The following is a 14,011-nucleotide window of genomic DNA, read 5'->3' as shown; positions in this document are numbered from 1 at the left end:
AGAAAAAACACATGATGGAGAACAGCAGTAATAGCTGCTTTAATCAAACCCCCAAACAGCTCTAGAATACAAATATAACTTTCAAAACCTCAGAGCCTCTCCTTACTCAATGGTTCTTCAGAGAACATGTGTTTTCATGACAGAGAGAAACCAAGTGTGGTAGCATTCTAGACCAAATGCCCAGCAATTTACCCTTCCAGCAAGCCTCAGAGGAGCAAGCAAGCAAAGAGTCCAGGACAGAGGATCACAGTCCTACCAGGGTCAGACTTCGAGAAAGAGAGACTTCTATGAGAACACCATGGATTCTTGTCCCTACTTTCTTTTTTTGGCCAGTCCTGGGCCTTGGACTCAGGGCCTAAGCACTGTCCCTGGCTTCTTCCCGCTCAAGGCTAGCACTCTGCCACTTGAGCCACAGCGCTGCTTCTGGCCGTTTTCTGTATATGTGGTGCTGGGGAATCGAACATAGGGCCTCGGGTATCCGAGGCAGGCACTCTTGCCACTAGGCTATATCCCCAGCCCCTTGTCCCTACTTTCTTAATTAAGCCCTACTACCTGGGTCAAGCCCTCTGAAATACTTAACACACAAATAAAAATTATGTACCTCTGGGAAGAAATTCATATCCCCACTGCCTATGATGTATGCTTGCTAAAAGCAAACAAGCCCTGAATTTAAAACCTGAACAAGTTTCTGTATGCAACAGGAATTCACTAACAACACACCGTGCATGATGGGATATAATATGTGGTGCCATGAGGGTACAATTAGCAAAACCTTACCATGTGTGAAACTAAGAGAACCAAAGATTCTTTAAAAAGTAATAAGGAAGAAGATAAATGTGGAAGACACACTGTGGAGGTATAGGCTTAACCCATTTGTCACCAATTACAATAAAACACAATGTAAAAAGAAAAATATTGAGCTATTCACAGGAATGTGAGTCTGGCTCTGTTGGCTGCTACTGTTACTAGGTGTGATGCAGCCTTAGGTACCATGATGGAAGTGTTACGATTCTACAAAGGCTTCTTTTAGAAATATATAATACAGTATTTATAGATGAAATGATGTCTGGTATTTACTTCAAAATAATTAAGGATGGGCAGGTAGAAGTTTAATTGCTGCTTGTGGTATGGAAGGAAGCCAGGGCCTTCTCACAGTGTCACACCCACTGTCAGAGTATCTGGCAAGGGGTGTCATCGTCTCTAGAGCTCTGAGATAACCCTGGGGCCTTCGTCATTTCCATACTTAGATTCTAACCTGAGGCCCACAGTGGTTCACCCTGAAGTGAACACTAGGGCCCTAGACCTCAGAGAAGCTCCACTGAAGCAGCTGATCAGTGTACATACACACACATACACACACACACACACACACACACACACATTTCAAATCTTTGATCAAACAAGCCAACAGCAGTTCAGTGCCATGTGACTTAAGGTTGGTCTTAGCAACCTCCCTCTGGCCTATTCCAGAACCTACCTTTTTGTCCCAAACCTTGTCTTTACTTCAAAAGCCCTCATCCTTTTTTAATGCAGAAGTCTCCTAATGTCTTACTGATTTGTCAGATGCTCTCTCCTGAGCTTTCCTTGACCCACTCCCTAGAAGAATTAGTCACTCCCTTCATAATACTCAGAAGGCAGAGGCACTGAAGTCATTTTCACAGCTTTAATCATTTAGTCTACACATTTAATTTACCCACAAACACTGAGTCCCCAGTGACTGCAACTGTGTCGTGTGTGTGTGTGTGTGTGTGTGTGTGTGTGTGTGTGTGTGTGTACACATACATTTTGCCATCTCTCCCCAGGTTTACAGTGAAAAGCCAATTTCCCTAAGCTTTGCTCTGGGGAACTTGGTCAATAACCTTCCAGGAACAGTCCACAGAAAGGTCACAATGTCTCGGCCAATGTGCATAGCCAGAGCCAGTCAATCAGACTTTGTCACATGCTACATATTCTTTCCTTCTGGGAAAATACCTGCGCTACTGTCAGGGTTTTCCTTCGAATATTTTGGAACAGCTGTAGGGCTACGAGCACTTGGTTTTATTTGTAAGCAGCAACGCCACCACCTCATACTGCCAAGGCACATCTGGTCACCACATTTCCCATCACTACACCCAGCAAGAACTTCAGTCTTGAGATCCGCCACTGTGTCATATCAGTCACACAGAGTATGAACATAACCACCAGCAATATTCTATATTACATTAAGTATATGACTTATGAAAACAGTGTGGTACAGAATGAAGCTTAATGTTATTAACTAAAGTTAATAATGTGCTGCCTAGGCAGTTCTTACAATAAAAAGGGGGGGGGGACCAAAACAGTGGTATATATTAGGAGCCAAATGGATGAAATAAAAACCAATGTGTCAGCTGGGTGCCAGTGGCTCATGCCTACAATCTTGGATACTAAGGAAGCTGAGATCTGAGGATCATGATTCAAAGCCATCCTGGGTAGGAAATACGTACGACTTTTTCACCTTCAATTAACCACCAAAAAGCTAGAAGTAGAGCTGTGGCAAGTGGTAGAATTCCTTAAGCAAAAAAGTACACAGGCCCTGGGTTCAAGCCCCAGGACCAGTGCCAGTGCATGCGCACATCTACACATTCAAAGTATTTCTTTTTTTTTTTTTTTGCCAGTCCTGGGGCTTGAACTCAGGGCCTGAGCACTGTCCCTGGCTTCTTTTTGCTCAAGGCTAGCACTCTGCCAACTTGAGCCACAGTGCCACTTCTGGCCTTTTCTATATATGTGGTGCTGAGGAATCAAACCCAGGGTTTCATGTATAAGAGGCAAGCACTCTTGCCACTAGGCCATATTTCTAGCCCCATACAAAGTATTTCTGAAGTTATCCAATTTCCCTTTTTTGATACTCTTGGAGAAATGTGGGCAGAAGAGGGTGACAAAATCTCTCAGAGTTCTTATAGTTAAGGGGAGTGTGATAGCTCTCTTAACACACGGCCTGGCTTGTCTTGACTTACCTCCCTCTTGCCAGGTACAAAAGACACCTGAAGAATGAATGTGTCCACAAACCAGACTTCTGATGGTAGATTTTGTTGCAAAGTTAAAATTAAAACCTATTTGGAGAAGGATAAAAAATGTTCTCTAAAAAGTCATTCATAGGGCTGGGAATATGGCTTAGAGGCAAGAGTGCTTGACTCATATACATGAAGCCCTGGGTTCAATTGCTCAGCACCACATATATAGAAAACGGCCAGAAGGGTCGCTGTGGCTCAAGTGGTAGAGTGCTAGACTGGAGCAAAAAGAAGCCAGGGACAGTGCTCAAGCCCTGAGTCCAAGCCCCAGGACTGGCAAAAAAAAAAAAAAAGGTCATTCATAGTAGAACAAAAAATACAATGAAACCTGGTTGCGGGGGGGGGGGGGGGGGGGCCTAAAGGTACAAAACCAGGAAATGATTGTTTGTACATGTAAGTTATAATGTTACACTCATTTAACAATTATAAATCTAGATTTCTATTCAGTGAGTTGACTACCAGTTTTGGTTGCTTTTCCCCCTTTTCTACCTCAATATTGGACACTGGGGAAGGATGTTATGCAAAGTAAGATTTTCTGCTAATACAACTGGAAATGACAACTAAGAGGTATCTTTAACGCAAGCCACTGAGGCTACTTTGTAAGGAATGTCCTAAACCCCTCCCCAATATGCACCCTAATTTGAAAATGTAATAGTCAATGTGGAGTAAGATGTGGAGCGCCTGACAATGAGGACCAAAGATGACCACCTGAGTTTCCGGTTGCTGTGAACAAAGTTCTGTCAAGCACTGGCAGGTATCACAAGTGAGGAATGCCAGCAGGGGGCACCCTTCCCACAGGGCTTCACCCCCATAAAGGGAATAGAGGTGAGATAAAGGTCAGAGGTGCAAGGAGGCACCTAGGGCAGTTGTCCTGGGCCTGTCCAACAAGCAAGCACAAGACCAACGAAGCTACAAATGCTGGAGAGCAGGGCTTGACAATGGAGAGACCTGCAAAAACAGAAGTATGCCAAGCTACAGGGGTGCCAGACACTGGGCCAGAATGCCCAGGACAACGTCATCTTTCTCTGTTGACAGATCACTCACTGGGTAGCAATTAAGGACCCAAGAAGACAATTCTAACAACATCAAGTAGTGACAGAGGCAATCCAGGAATCCAGTTGTTCTGGTGGGAGGCTAATAGCAGGCCTGCACTATGACCTCATCAGACACAAGTATACCAGAAAACACTAAGCCTGCATTATCCCATCAGGCAGACCCAAGGACACAGAAACATGAAGTAACACAAAATCCTGAGAGCAGATAAAATACATATGAAAAGACTTTACTCCATGAGACAGGACACTTTAGGCCACATTTACTTTGTGGCCTAAAGAAAAAAAAAAAACTAAAACATGTAGAGAACAAAATTTAAAGTGTGTACTCTAAACTGACAAGAGCAAAAGTTATCAACAAAAAGCCCAAACTTAATCCTTCCAATAGATTAGTATGAAAAATAAAAACTTAGAAAGCAGGCCAATATAAAAGAAAGAACCACAGAGAAATATCAGTCTTGTTTCTATATGTAATTATAAATTATAAGGATATACTACAGATAACTACATCAACAAATCTGGAAATCCGTATGACCTAGGTAGTGTCTAGAAAAAAAAAAATAGCCAAAATCCAACTTTAGAGGCTTCTGGTATTGTCAGAGAACCCCCAGTGAAAGGTAGTTTTACATCTGAGACCTAATGAACCTTTACAAGTAAGTCCTATTTTATTCAAATAGTGTGAGATTCATATTAATTACCTTATAAATTTCTGATATCAATAATATTAGGACAAAAAGGAAATTAGAAAGAAACACAAGCTTAATGAAGTAACAGCTAACAGTACACTAAAAGAATTTTTTAATGAATTTCAAGGAAAGCAAGAATTTCATGGAAGGAGTGTGTGTGTGTGTGTGTGTGTGTGTGTGTGTGTGTGTGTGTGTGTGTGTCCTGGTCCTAGGGCTTGAACTCAGAGACTGAGTACTGTCCTTGGGCTTCTTTTGCTCTAGAGCAGCATTCTACCACTTGAGCCATAGGTCTATGTCTGCTTTTTTTTTTTTTTTTTTGGAGGGGGGTTAATTGGGAATAAGAGTCACAGACTTTCTTGCTTGGACTGCCTTTGAACACTGATCCTCAGATCTCAGCCTCCTAAGTAGCTAGGATCACAGGTGTGAACCGCCTCTGCCAGCTAGGAAGAAATTTTATTAATACAATTCTCATACTAATGCACTGTTTTATAATCATAGACAATAACTGTGTCCACAGATACAGAAAGGCTGGTTGATATTATTCATTGTTAAATGTCAATTCCATTAAAATTAAAAATTTCTAAGAGGAAAACTCATAAATATGTTAAAGAATATCATAAAACTTCATCAATGATCTTTGAAAACCTTAGTCTAAGTGAAAGAAGCCAGACACAAAAGGCCATCATGTACTATTCCATTTATATAAAATATCACAACAGACAAATCTCTGCTGCTGTTGTTATCTAGGAATTTGAACTCAGGGTATAAGCCCTGTCCTTGAGCTCTTTTTGCTCAAGGCCAGTGTTCAACCACTTTTTTGCTCTAGGCTTGCACTCTACCACTTTGAGCCACAGCTCCACTTCCTGTTTCTGAGTTTTTAATTGGAGATAAGAATCTCTAGGGGAAGGGCTGGGAATATAGCCTAGTGGCAAGAGTGCTTGCCTCGTATACAGAAGCCCTGGGTTCAATTCCCCAGCACCATATATATAGAAAACAGCCAGAAGTGGCACTGTGGCTCAAGTGGCAGAGTGCTGGCCTTGAGCAAAAAGAAGCCAGGGACAGTGCTCAGGCCCTGAGTCCAAGCCCCAGGACTGGCAAAAAGAAAAAAAAAGAATCTCTAGGGGATTTTCCTGCCCAGGCCTGATTCCAACCATGATCCTTAGATCTTAGCCTCCCAAGTAGCAACGATTACAGGCCTTGTTACTGGCACAACAGACAAATCTTTTTTTTTTTTTTTTTTTTTTTTTGTGGGTCATGGGGCTTGAACTCTGAGCCTGGGCGCTGTCCCTGAGCTCTTCAGCTTGGGGCTAGTGATCTACCACTTGCGCAACAGAGCCACTTCCTGTTTTCTGGTAGTTAATTGGAGATAAGAGTCTCACAGACTTTCCTGCCAGGGCTAGCTTTAAACCATGATCCTCTGATCTCAGCCTCCTGAGTAGCTATAGATTACAGGCATAAACCACTGGCACCTGGCCAGACAAATCTTCAAGAGACAAAAAAATTACTTTTGATTGTCCCCCTGGAGGGGGAGTAGAGTGCAGAGAGACAGCTTGCTTAATGAGGGCGGGACTTATACTGGAGGTGACAAAATTGTTCTGGAGTTAGTGATGATGGTCAACAAGCCTGTAAGTATGTTACAAATCACTCAATTATCTTTAAATGGTCAGTTTCGTGGCATGTAAATTGTATCTTAACAACAATAATAAAATAGCAACAACCTGAAGCATTTGGAGGCACAAGTACTAATACAAGGTTTGATAACTGGTTTTTCATTATTCAAAGCGACTTAAAGAATTGTAAGCAATGCAGTAGGCATACAAGATATCTGCGAAGTGCAGTAGTTGGCCACTCCATTTCATGGAACAGATCAAGTTCCTCCAAATTAATCTAAAATTGAATACACCTAATAGTAAGTTGATGTAAAGTATTTTAAAATGGTAAACTTGAACTGCTAGATTCACTAGATAATGTTTAGTGAAAAACATAATGGATGTAGATGACATGACAGACTGAATCACCATTTGCGAGAATTAGCCCCTCTTCCTTAAAGAGGGTCAGATATTCATATTATTGCCAAATGACATCCTATAGGCAGACATATCCCCACCCCACTGCCTTTGGCCATGGCCATGTAATTTGCTCTGACCAATGGCCAGCCATTGTGCATTCCCAGCAGGTCTCTAACTCCTTCTCTTCTGCATCCGGGGAGGGAACATCCCAATGGGACTGTTCCTACCAAATAGAAAGAAAGCTCACAGAGAGCCAGCACAGCTGACTCTCAGCCACTGACATACAACAGGACCCCCAAAGGAATGTCTGTTTCAACCTTGGAATTTGGGGAGTTATTACCATAATAGACCTGACTTGTACATATGTACTAAAATGTCTACATACTTAAACATGAGAATTTTAAGATGCAGAGATGACCATTCTCCACCCCTTCAAGTGGCTCCAATGTGTCTTAACTAATACGTCTCAAGTTCTGGACTCTACTTGCTTGTTAGTAAGAAATTCAGTTTCCCAACCACTGTTCCCAGAAACCTCACATCAAGTCTTCTTTGGACCTCTAAGGTTGCTTGCACAGTCCAAATTCCTGAGGCCCATAGAGTTTGGTTTCTAGGCTAGCATCATCCCTCAACAGGTTTAGTTTCCTACTTTGAACTCTGACTCTATAAGGCAAAAGTTTCTTTAGATGTCGATTCAGAGACCACCAGTTTCAAAGCTTTATCTATTGGCTGATGAAGTTGTTTGGCAACTGAATATTTTCCAGTTTCTTTTTCTTTTCTTTTGCCAGTCCTGGGGCTTTGAACTCAGGGCCTGAGCACTGTCCCTGGTTTCTTTTTTGCTCAAGGCTAGCACTCTACCACTTGGGCCACAGCGCCACTTCTGGCTTTTTCTATATATGTGGTGCTGAGCAATCGAACCCAGGGCTTCATGTATATGAGGCAAGCACTCTATCAGTAGGCCATATTCCCAGCCCTTCAGTTTCTTTTTCTATAAGAAAACCTGCCAGTCAAGTAAAATCCACTCACTGGCCTAATGCAAAATAAGATCTCCTATTATGACCACAAATGAAGTCAAATGAAAGATCCCCAGTCTACATTCTATGGCAAAGCTTCCAGAATCTGTTATTCGCTTTTTCTATAAATCTCCAAGCCATCAATCACTTCTCCAGACATTCTTATTATTCTTGGGATCTAAGATTTTCCCTCTCAGCCGAATTTAGCCATGACTCCTGGGCATTCCCTCTGAGGACGCACTATTTCAAGTATACACTGAACACCTTAATAGATCAGCCGAAGTGCCAATATAAGGCTAGTAACAAATCAGTCTAGCTGGGACTATGAACACAAAATATTCTGGTTCTGCTGAGACAAGAGAGGAATGCATACATTTGCCAAATGCAAGAACAAGGCTGGGAAGAGGTTGGCCTGGACATTCCAGGCTGAGCAATCACCCTCACTCAAGAGAGAGAGGTATTTCCGAAAGCTCGTCCCTAACTGCCAAGATCATGCCTCTACTAAGTACATGCATGCCATCTGGAGTACTAGAAAAGCCAAGGTACAACTTTCAAAAAAATAGTAAACCTCCCCCAAAGGCACAGATCCAGAATACAACACAATGTGAAACTCGGCTCTCCTGCCTGCCCATCTCCACGCTGCTCTCAGGATCCTGCCAAATGAAAACACATGAAGCCAGTGAGCAGTCCTTCTTCCACTGTCATTTCTACACCCAATCATACAAGGGCTTATTAGAATAAATCCTTGCTAAAAAATGTTTACCCTCATGAGACTCTCCTTTCTGTGAGACACTCTGAAATGCTTTTCATGAGTAGACTGCAAGGGCCTGTGATTTAAGCTGGAAACTCGAAAAGTTGAGAGAAACCCTTATCCCTCCTCCAGTGACAAAGATTGACGAGCCTGGGCCAGGAGCTGAATCTCACAACCTAGGCAAGCCTAAGCTAGGAACTGGATCTCACAACAGCAGCATGGTAACTGATGTTGCTGAAACTGCAAAGACCCAAAGATCAACTAACTTTAAAGTTAAAAGAATAACTGGATGTCTTCTGATCCTGATTCTGTGCTGATCCTGATGGTGGGAGCCTATCAACTGAATTTCCTACCAAATGTATTTCCCATGTCACCTCCTAAATCAGGTAGGGAAACAACTTTTTGGTTCTCTTTTTCTAATCTCAGCAGAAGCAACTATAGAAGATAGACTGTGCCCTTCTGGACATCCTTTTGGGACAAAAGAGACCAAAGTTGCTTTGGGGGGAAGACAAGATATGATTTTCAACTATTATCAAAAGGACTAGACTCAGAAGTTAAAACCATGAAGGCTGAAAAAGCAGGTAAGCTTACTTCCTACCAAACCTCCTTTTTAATATTGTCATATGATTTATAGGCACAAAAGGGACTAAGTCATCTTTCCTTGAAATGGCAAACATCTTGGAATTCTTTTTTCTTTCTTTTTTTGGCCAGTCCTGGGGCTTGAACTCAGGGCCTGAGCACTGTCCCTGAGCTTCTTTTGCTCAAGGCTAGCACTCTACATCTTGAATCACAGCACCACTTTCGGCCTTTTCTGTGTATGTGGTACCAAGGAATCGAGCCCAGGGCTTCATGCATGCTAGGCAAGCACTCTACCACTAGACCACATTCCCAGCCCACATCTTGGAATTTTTCACAGTGGGTAAATACAGCAAGAATGAAAAAACAGATCTGACAAAAAGTCCTAAAAGTCATCTGAGTTTGGGGTTAGGCCTCCCTCACCACCTTGCCCATCTAAAACCATTGTCTAAGGGCTAGGTATTGCTAGACTGACAAGATCTCTTGTGCTTACACAGCCCAGAAAGTATAAAGCTACAGATAAGGACCTTTATTTTGAGTCTTTAATTCCTATTTCCTGCACAGGAAGCAGGAAACGTTTCACTCTTTTTCTGTGTCTCTCTACTATAGCCCTGTTATACTAAATAAATCCTTGCAAAAACTTTTTTTTTTTAAGTTTGTGAAGTTGTTTGTAAAGAGGAAAGGCTGGGCATGTAATTGTAAGTACTGGAGAACTGCAGTTTAAAGACAGAGCATGGGGTTAAAAAGAAGTTCAAGACACTCTATCTCAACTCATAGCTAGGCCCAGTGGCATGCTCTGTTATCCCAGCTACAAAGGAAGCATAATGGCTGGGTGCAGCGGTGCCCACCTGTCAACTGGGAAGATCACAGTCCCAACCAGCACAGACAAAAAGTGACTGGAGGCATGGCCCAAATGGTAAAGCACTTGCCTAGCAAGCATGAAGTCCTAAGTCCAAACCTCAGACTAAAAAAGGAAAAAGTTACAATACCCTATTAAGAATGTTTTATGAGTTTAGTGTAGTCTGAGTACATAGGTTGCACAGCCTACAGTAAGTAGTGCATGGTAATAAGGTCTAAGGCTTCACAGGCACTTGTCCAGAGTTATCCAGCACCTTTCTGTCCTGCAAGCTCCAAAGCACTCTATAGAGATGTCCTGTTCTATATCTTTTTTTTTTTTGGTTAAAAGGCTTGAACTCAGAGCCTTACCTTTTCACTCAGCTTTTTTGCTCATGGATGATAGTCTACGACTTGAGCACATCTCCAGACCAGCATTTTTCTGGTTAACTGGAGATAAAGTTTCATGGACTTTTCCACTGAAGCTGGTTTTGAAACACAATCCTTAGATCTAAGCCCCAAGTAGCTAGGATTACAGGCATAAGCTACTGGTGCCCAGCTGTTCTGTATCTTTTATGCCATATTTTTACTGTACCCTCACTATGTTTAGATATATTTAGATGCATGTACTCAATGCAATAACACGCTGTACAGATTTATAGCATAGGGCCAATACCAAGTAGCAGACTTTGTGTAAGTACAAGTATGATTTATTTCTCAAAACGTAACCCTTAAGTGTTACATAGTTGTATTGTGTCAGTCTTCTCTGCTCACATGGGCATTTTTAGCACAGCAGCAGAAATGAGCTCTGCAAATAAATGCCAGGGATCTGAATCCTTATTTCTGGTAACAAACCTTTATTTCTGAATCTTAATTTCTGGCAGAGAAACACAAGGATGAAGAAGAAGGCCAAAGGATGAATGAGGGGAAAAAATCTTGCAATGTTATTGTCTCTAAGCTTTGAGATGCCAAACAAAGGTAGGAAGGGGAGCGCTCCTACATGTGGGCCTGTCAGTGGCCATGGGGTCCTGCCCATATGGAAAGGTTGGGAGGCTTGTTTTGAAGCCAGTATGAAAAAGACTGATGACACTAGGGATTTAGCCTTCACATGATAGGGAACACAGTGGTCCAAGTTAAGAACAGGAGCTGGGTACTGACAGCTTATGCCTGTAAGTCTAGCTACGCAGGAGCCGGAGATCTGATGACTGTGGTTAGAAGACAGCCCAGGAAGGAAAGCCCATGAGATTCGTATCTCTAATTAAACATTAAAAAGACTTAAGTAAACCTGTGGCTTGAGTGGTAGAGCACTAGCCTTGAGCAGAAAAGCTCAGAGATAGCGTCTGGATGCTGAATTCAAGACCCAAAATACACACACACACACACACACACACACACACACACACACACACACACACACACACACAGAAGAACATGATGTTTGGTTGTGGAGGCTGATGTGAAAGAATGTGCTGCAGATCACAGGAAAGCTAATTCTTCTCAAGCCCTCACACAGGTAGAAGACGTATATGTTAACTTTTGGCTAAGTGTGTGTGTGTGTGTGTGTGTGTGTGTGAAATTGCTATGTAACATTTGTAACATATATATGTAAAATTTAACATGTTCTGAACATTTTTGAGTCATGAAATATGTGTGTTTCTTTGTGATGGCAGAGGGAGTGGAACGAAATAATTATCACTACTTATTCAATCTGTAGGCCAAACTATAGGTGTTTTCTAACACATGAGAGTTTTAAGTGGCCTAATTACCTCTCCCAAACCACAAATTAGGGGATATAGAAAGCACAATCTACGCATGTGAACAAGTTCTTACTGACTGCCAGATGCTATCTAGACACAGAGGAAAAAAAGCTGAGAAGCAATTCACTGCGGAATCTAGGTGAGGGTGCAGCATGGGAATGGCAGTGTGGTTGGCCATGAGAAGAACACAAATAGAGAGAAAACTGCTATACCAGAGCCAGGGGGCAACAGTAATGCTGCGCTCCCAGGAAAGCTTTGGAAAAGGCTTCAGAGCCAGAATGGCAGGAAGCCCAGGCTTAAGTTCCAGCTCTCCCACTGGCTTTGAAGCTTCAAAAAATCTCTTACACTCGCCAACAGCCAGCAGGCTATCAGAGGACAAGCCCACTCCATCCAGTAGACAGGCTGCGTGGGAATTGTTGAGAAGAATGCCTGAGCCAGCCCTCTTTAAACAAGGAAGGGCAGCCCACCGGAAGAGAAAAAGGCCTTCCTGGAATGGGGCTCCACATCAGCAAGAGTGCCACATGGTCAAGTTTAACAGGCACGGGGGCGGGGGGGGGGGGGGGGAGGGGACCAGTCACTGGGTGGGTGTGAGCCACGCAGGGAAACAGCAGGAAATGTGGTCTACTGATTAGCTCCAGACTTAAAAATTAGAGACGTGCTCCACTGGTGATGACTAGGTTTTTAAGCAGGAAGTGGCAATCATGCATGTGTTTTACAGAAACACTTCAGAAAAAGCACACAGAACAGATAAAGAGGGACAATGATGGAGGCAAGAGAGAGAACGGAGAGAGAGCCACTGGAACTAGCTAGGAACACATGGTCTTCTCAGTGGTATGTAAACAGGGTGGGAGATGCCAGGAGGGGCAAGAGCAGATGAATGGTGTTCTCAATACTGTAGATGGGTGACCTGCAACAGTCTCATGAATGTTCCCCAGGTAAAAGAAGTCTGGTCACACCAGAGAGAAATCATAATTCAAACACAGGTAAACTGCAGCCTAGAAACTTCTGTAGTTGTAAAGTAAACCCAAGTTCAGCAGCCTTGCACACTGTCCCTGGCTTCCATCCTTCTGACACAAGGCAAGTCTGGCTAAAATGACTGCATTTAGCAAAAGCTTAAACCTAAGGTCACTCAGCACTTGACATCTGTTTTCCACTGAGTGCTGCCTTCCCAGAGGTCACCTCCTTTTTATAATCTGTTTCACTACACCCAGTTCAGGATATTCTCTCAGCAGCCGACGCCATGGGAATTCATGTGGAGAATTCTGACCACAGTCCATTTAAGGAAACCAGATGCACAAATAGCCAGTAGACTGTCATCAGCCTGGACCTGACACCTGGCCATAGTGTTCTTGGGACCTGAACCTACCCTTGGCAAACAGCCAAAGACAGCCAGCTAAGCACCCGAGAGTCTGGGCTAGAAGTCAACTCAAAAGCAAAACACACCAAAACAGCAAACAACTACCAGTCAAGAGACTGAAATTAATATTCTAAGTTCACACTCCCTGCCAGATACTATAAAAACAAGCCACTTCACAGAGTGGGGCTCAAGTAGCCCTTAAAATAACTTGGAAGGGCTGGGCACAGATGGCTCACTGTTGTGATCCTAGCTACTCAGGAGGCTGAGATCTGAGGACTGTGGCTCAAAGACAGCATAGGCAGGAAAGTTCTTAAGACTCTTTACCTACAACTAACCACCCAAAAGCCAAAAGTTGAGCTGTGGCTCAAATGATAGAGGGTTGGCCTTCAACAAAAAAAGCTCAGGAACAGCCCTAGGCCCTGAGATAAAACCCCAGGATAGGCACAGGCGTGCATGCACACACACACATGCACCCTGTGGGGAGGACAGCTTATTTCATTATCCCTGGGTTACTACTACTAAAAGAATAGGTTAGGGACCAGGGAGATTAGAAGGTAAGCCCGAAGTCACTTATCAGTATACTGAGGCACAGGGAACCCAGTCTCCATGTTCCACAGCAGAGGCTAGTATCCCTCCACCATGTATCTCCAATATCAAGGTCACAGAACAATTCAACAAACAGGTATGTATGTATCTGAGAAGATACCTAATTACTGCCATATTCCTCTGTCCATCTGTGGCATGTAGAAAAGGGCTGGATCATGATCAACCCTCCATGTGCCTTTCAAAAAAAATAACAATTTTTCTAATGCACCAGTGTCAGAGAAATAAATCAAGTCACATCTTTTCTCAAAGGATTTTAAGAAACAGCCAGCTCTGGGGCTGGGAATGTAGCCTAGTGGTACAGTGCTTGCTTAGCATGCATGAAGCCCTGGGTTCCATTCCTCAGC

General features: G+C 43.0%; 1 protein-coding gene across 1 annotated transcript in view; it reads right to left on the bottom strand.

Moving 5' to 3' along the window:
• The window catches only part of Snx30 (sorting nexin family member 30), a 94,355-nt gene that overhangs the window by 52,485 nt on the left and 27,859 nt on the right, over positions 1 to 14,011 (bottom strand). The window lies entirely within an intron of this gene.

This window comes from Perognathus longimembris, chromosome 1, assembly GCF_023159225.1.
Source record: "Perognathus longimembris pacificus isolate PPM17 chromosome 1, ASM2315922v1, whole genome shotgun sequence".
Lineage (NCBI taxonomy): Eukaryota > Metazoa > Chordata > Mammalia > Rodentia > Heteromyidae > Perognathus > Perognathus longimembris.
This window is presented reverse-complemented; position numbering and strand designations above follow the sequence as displayed.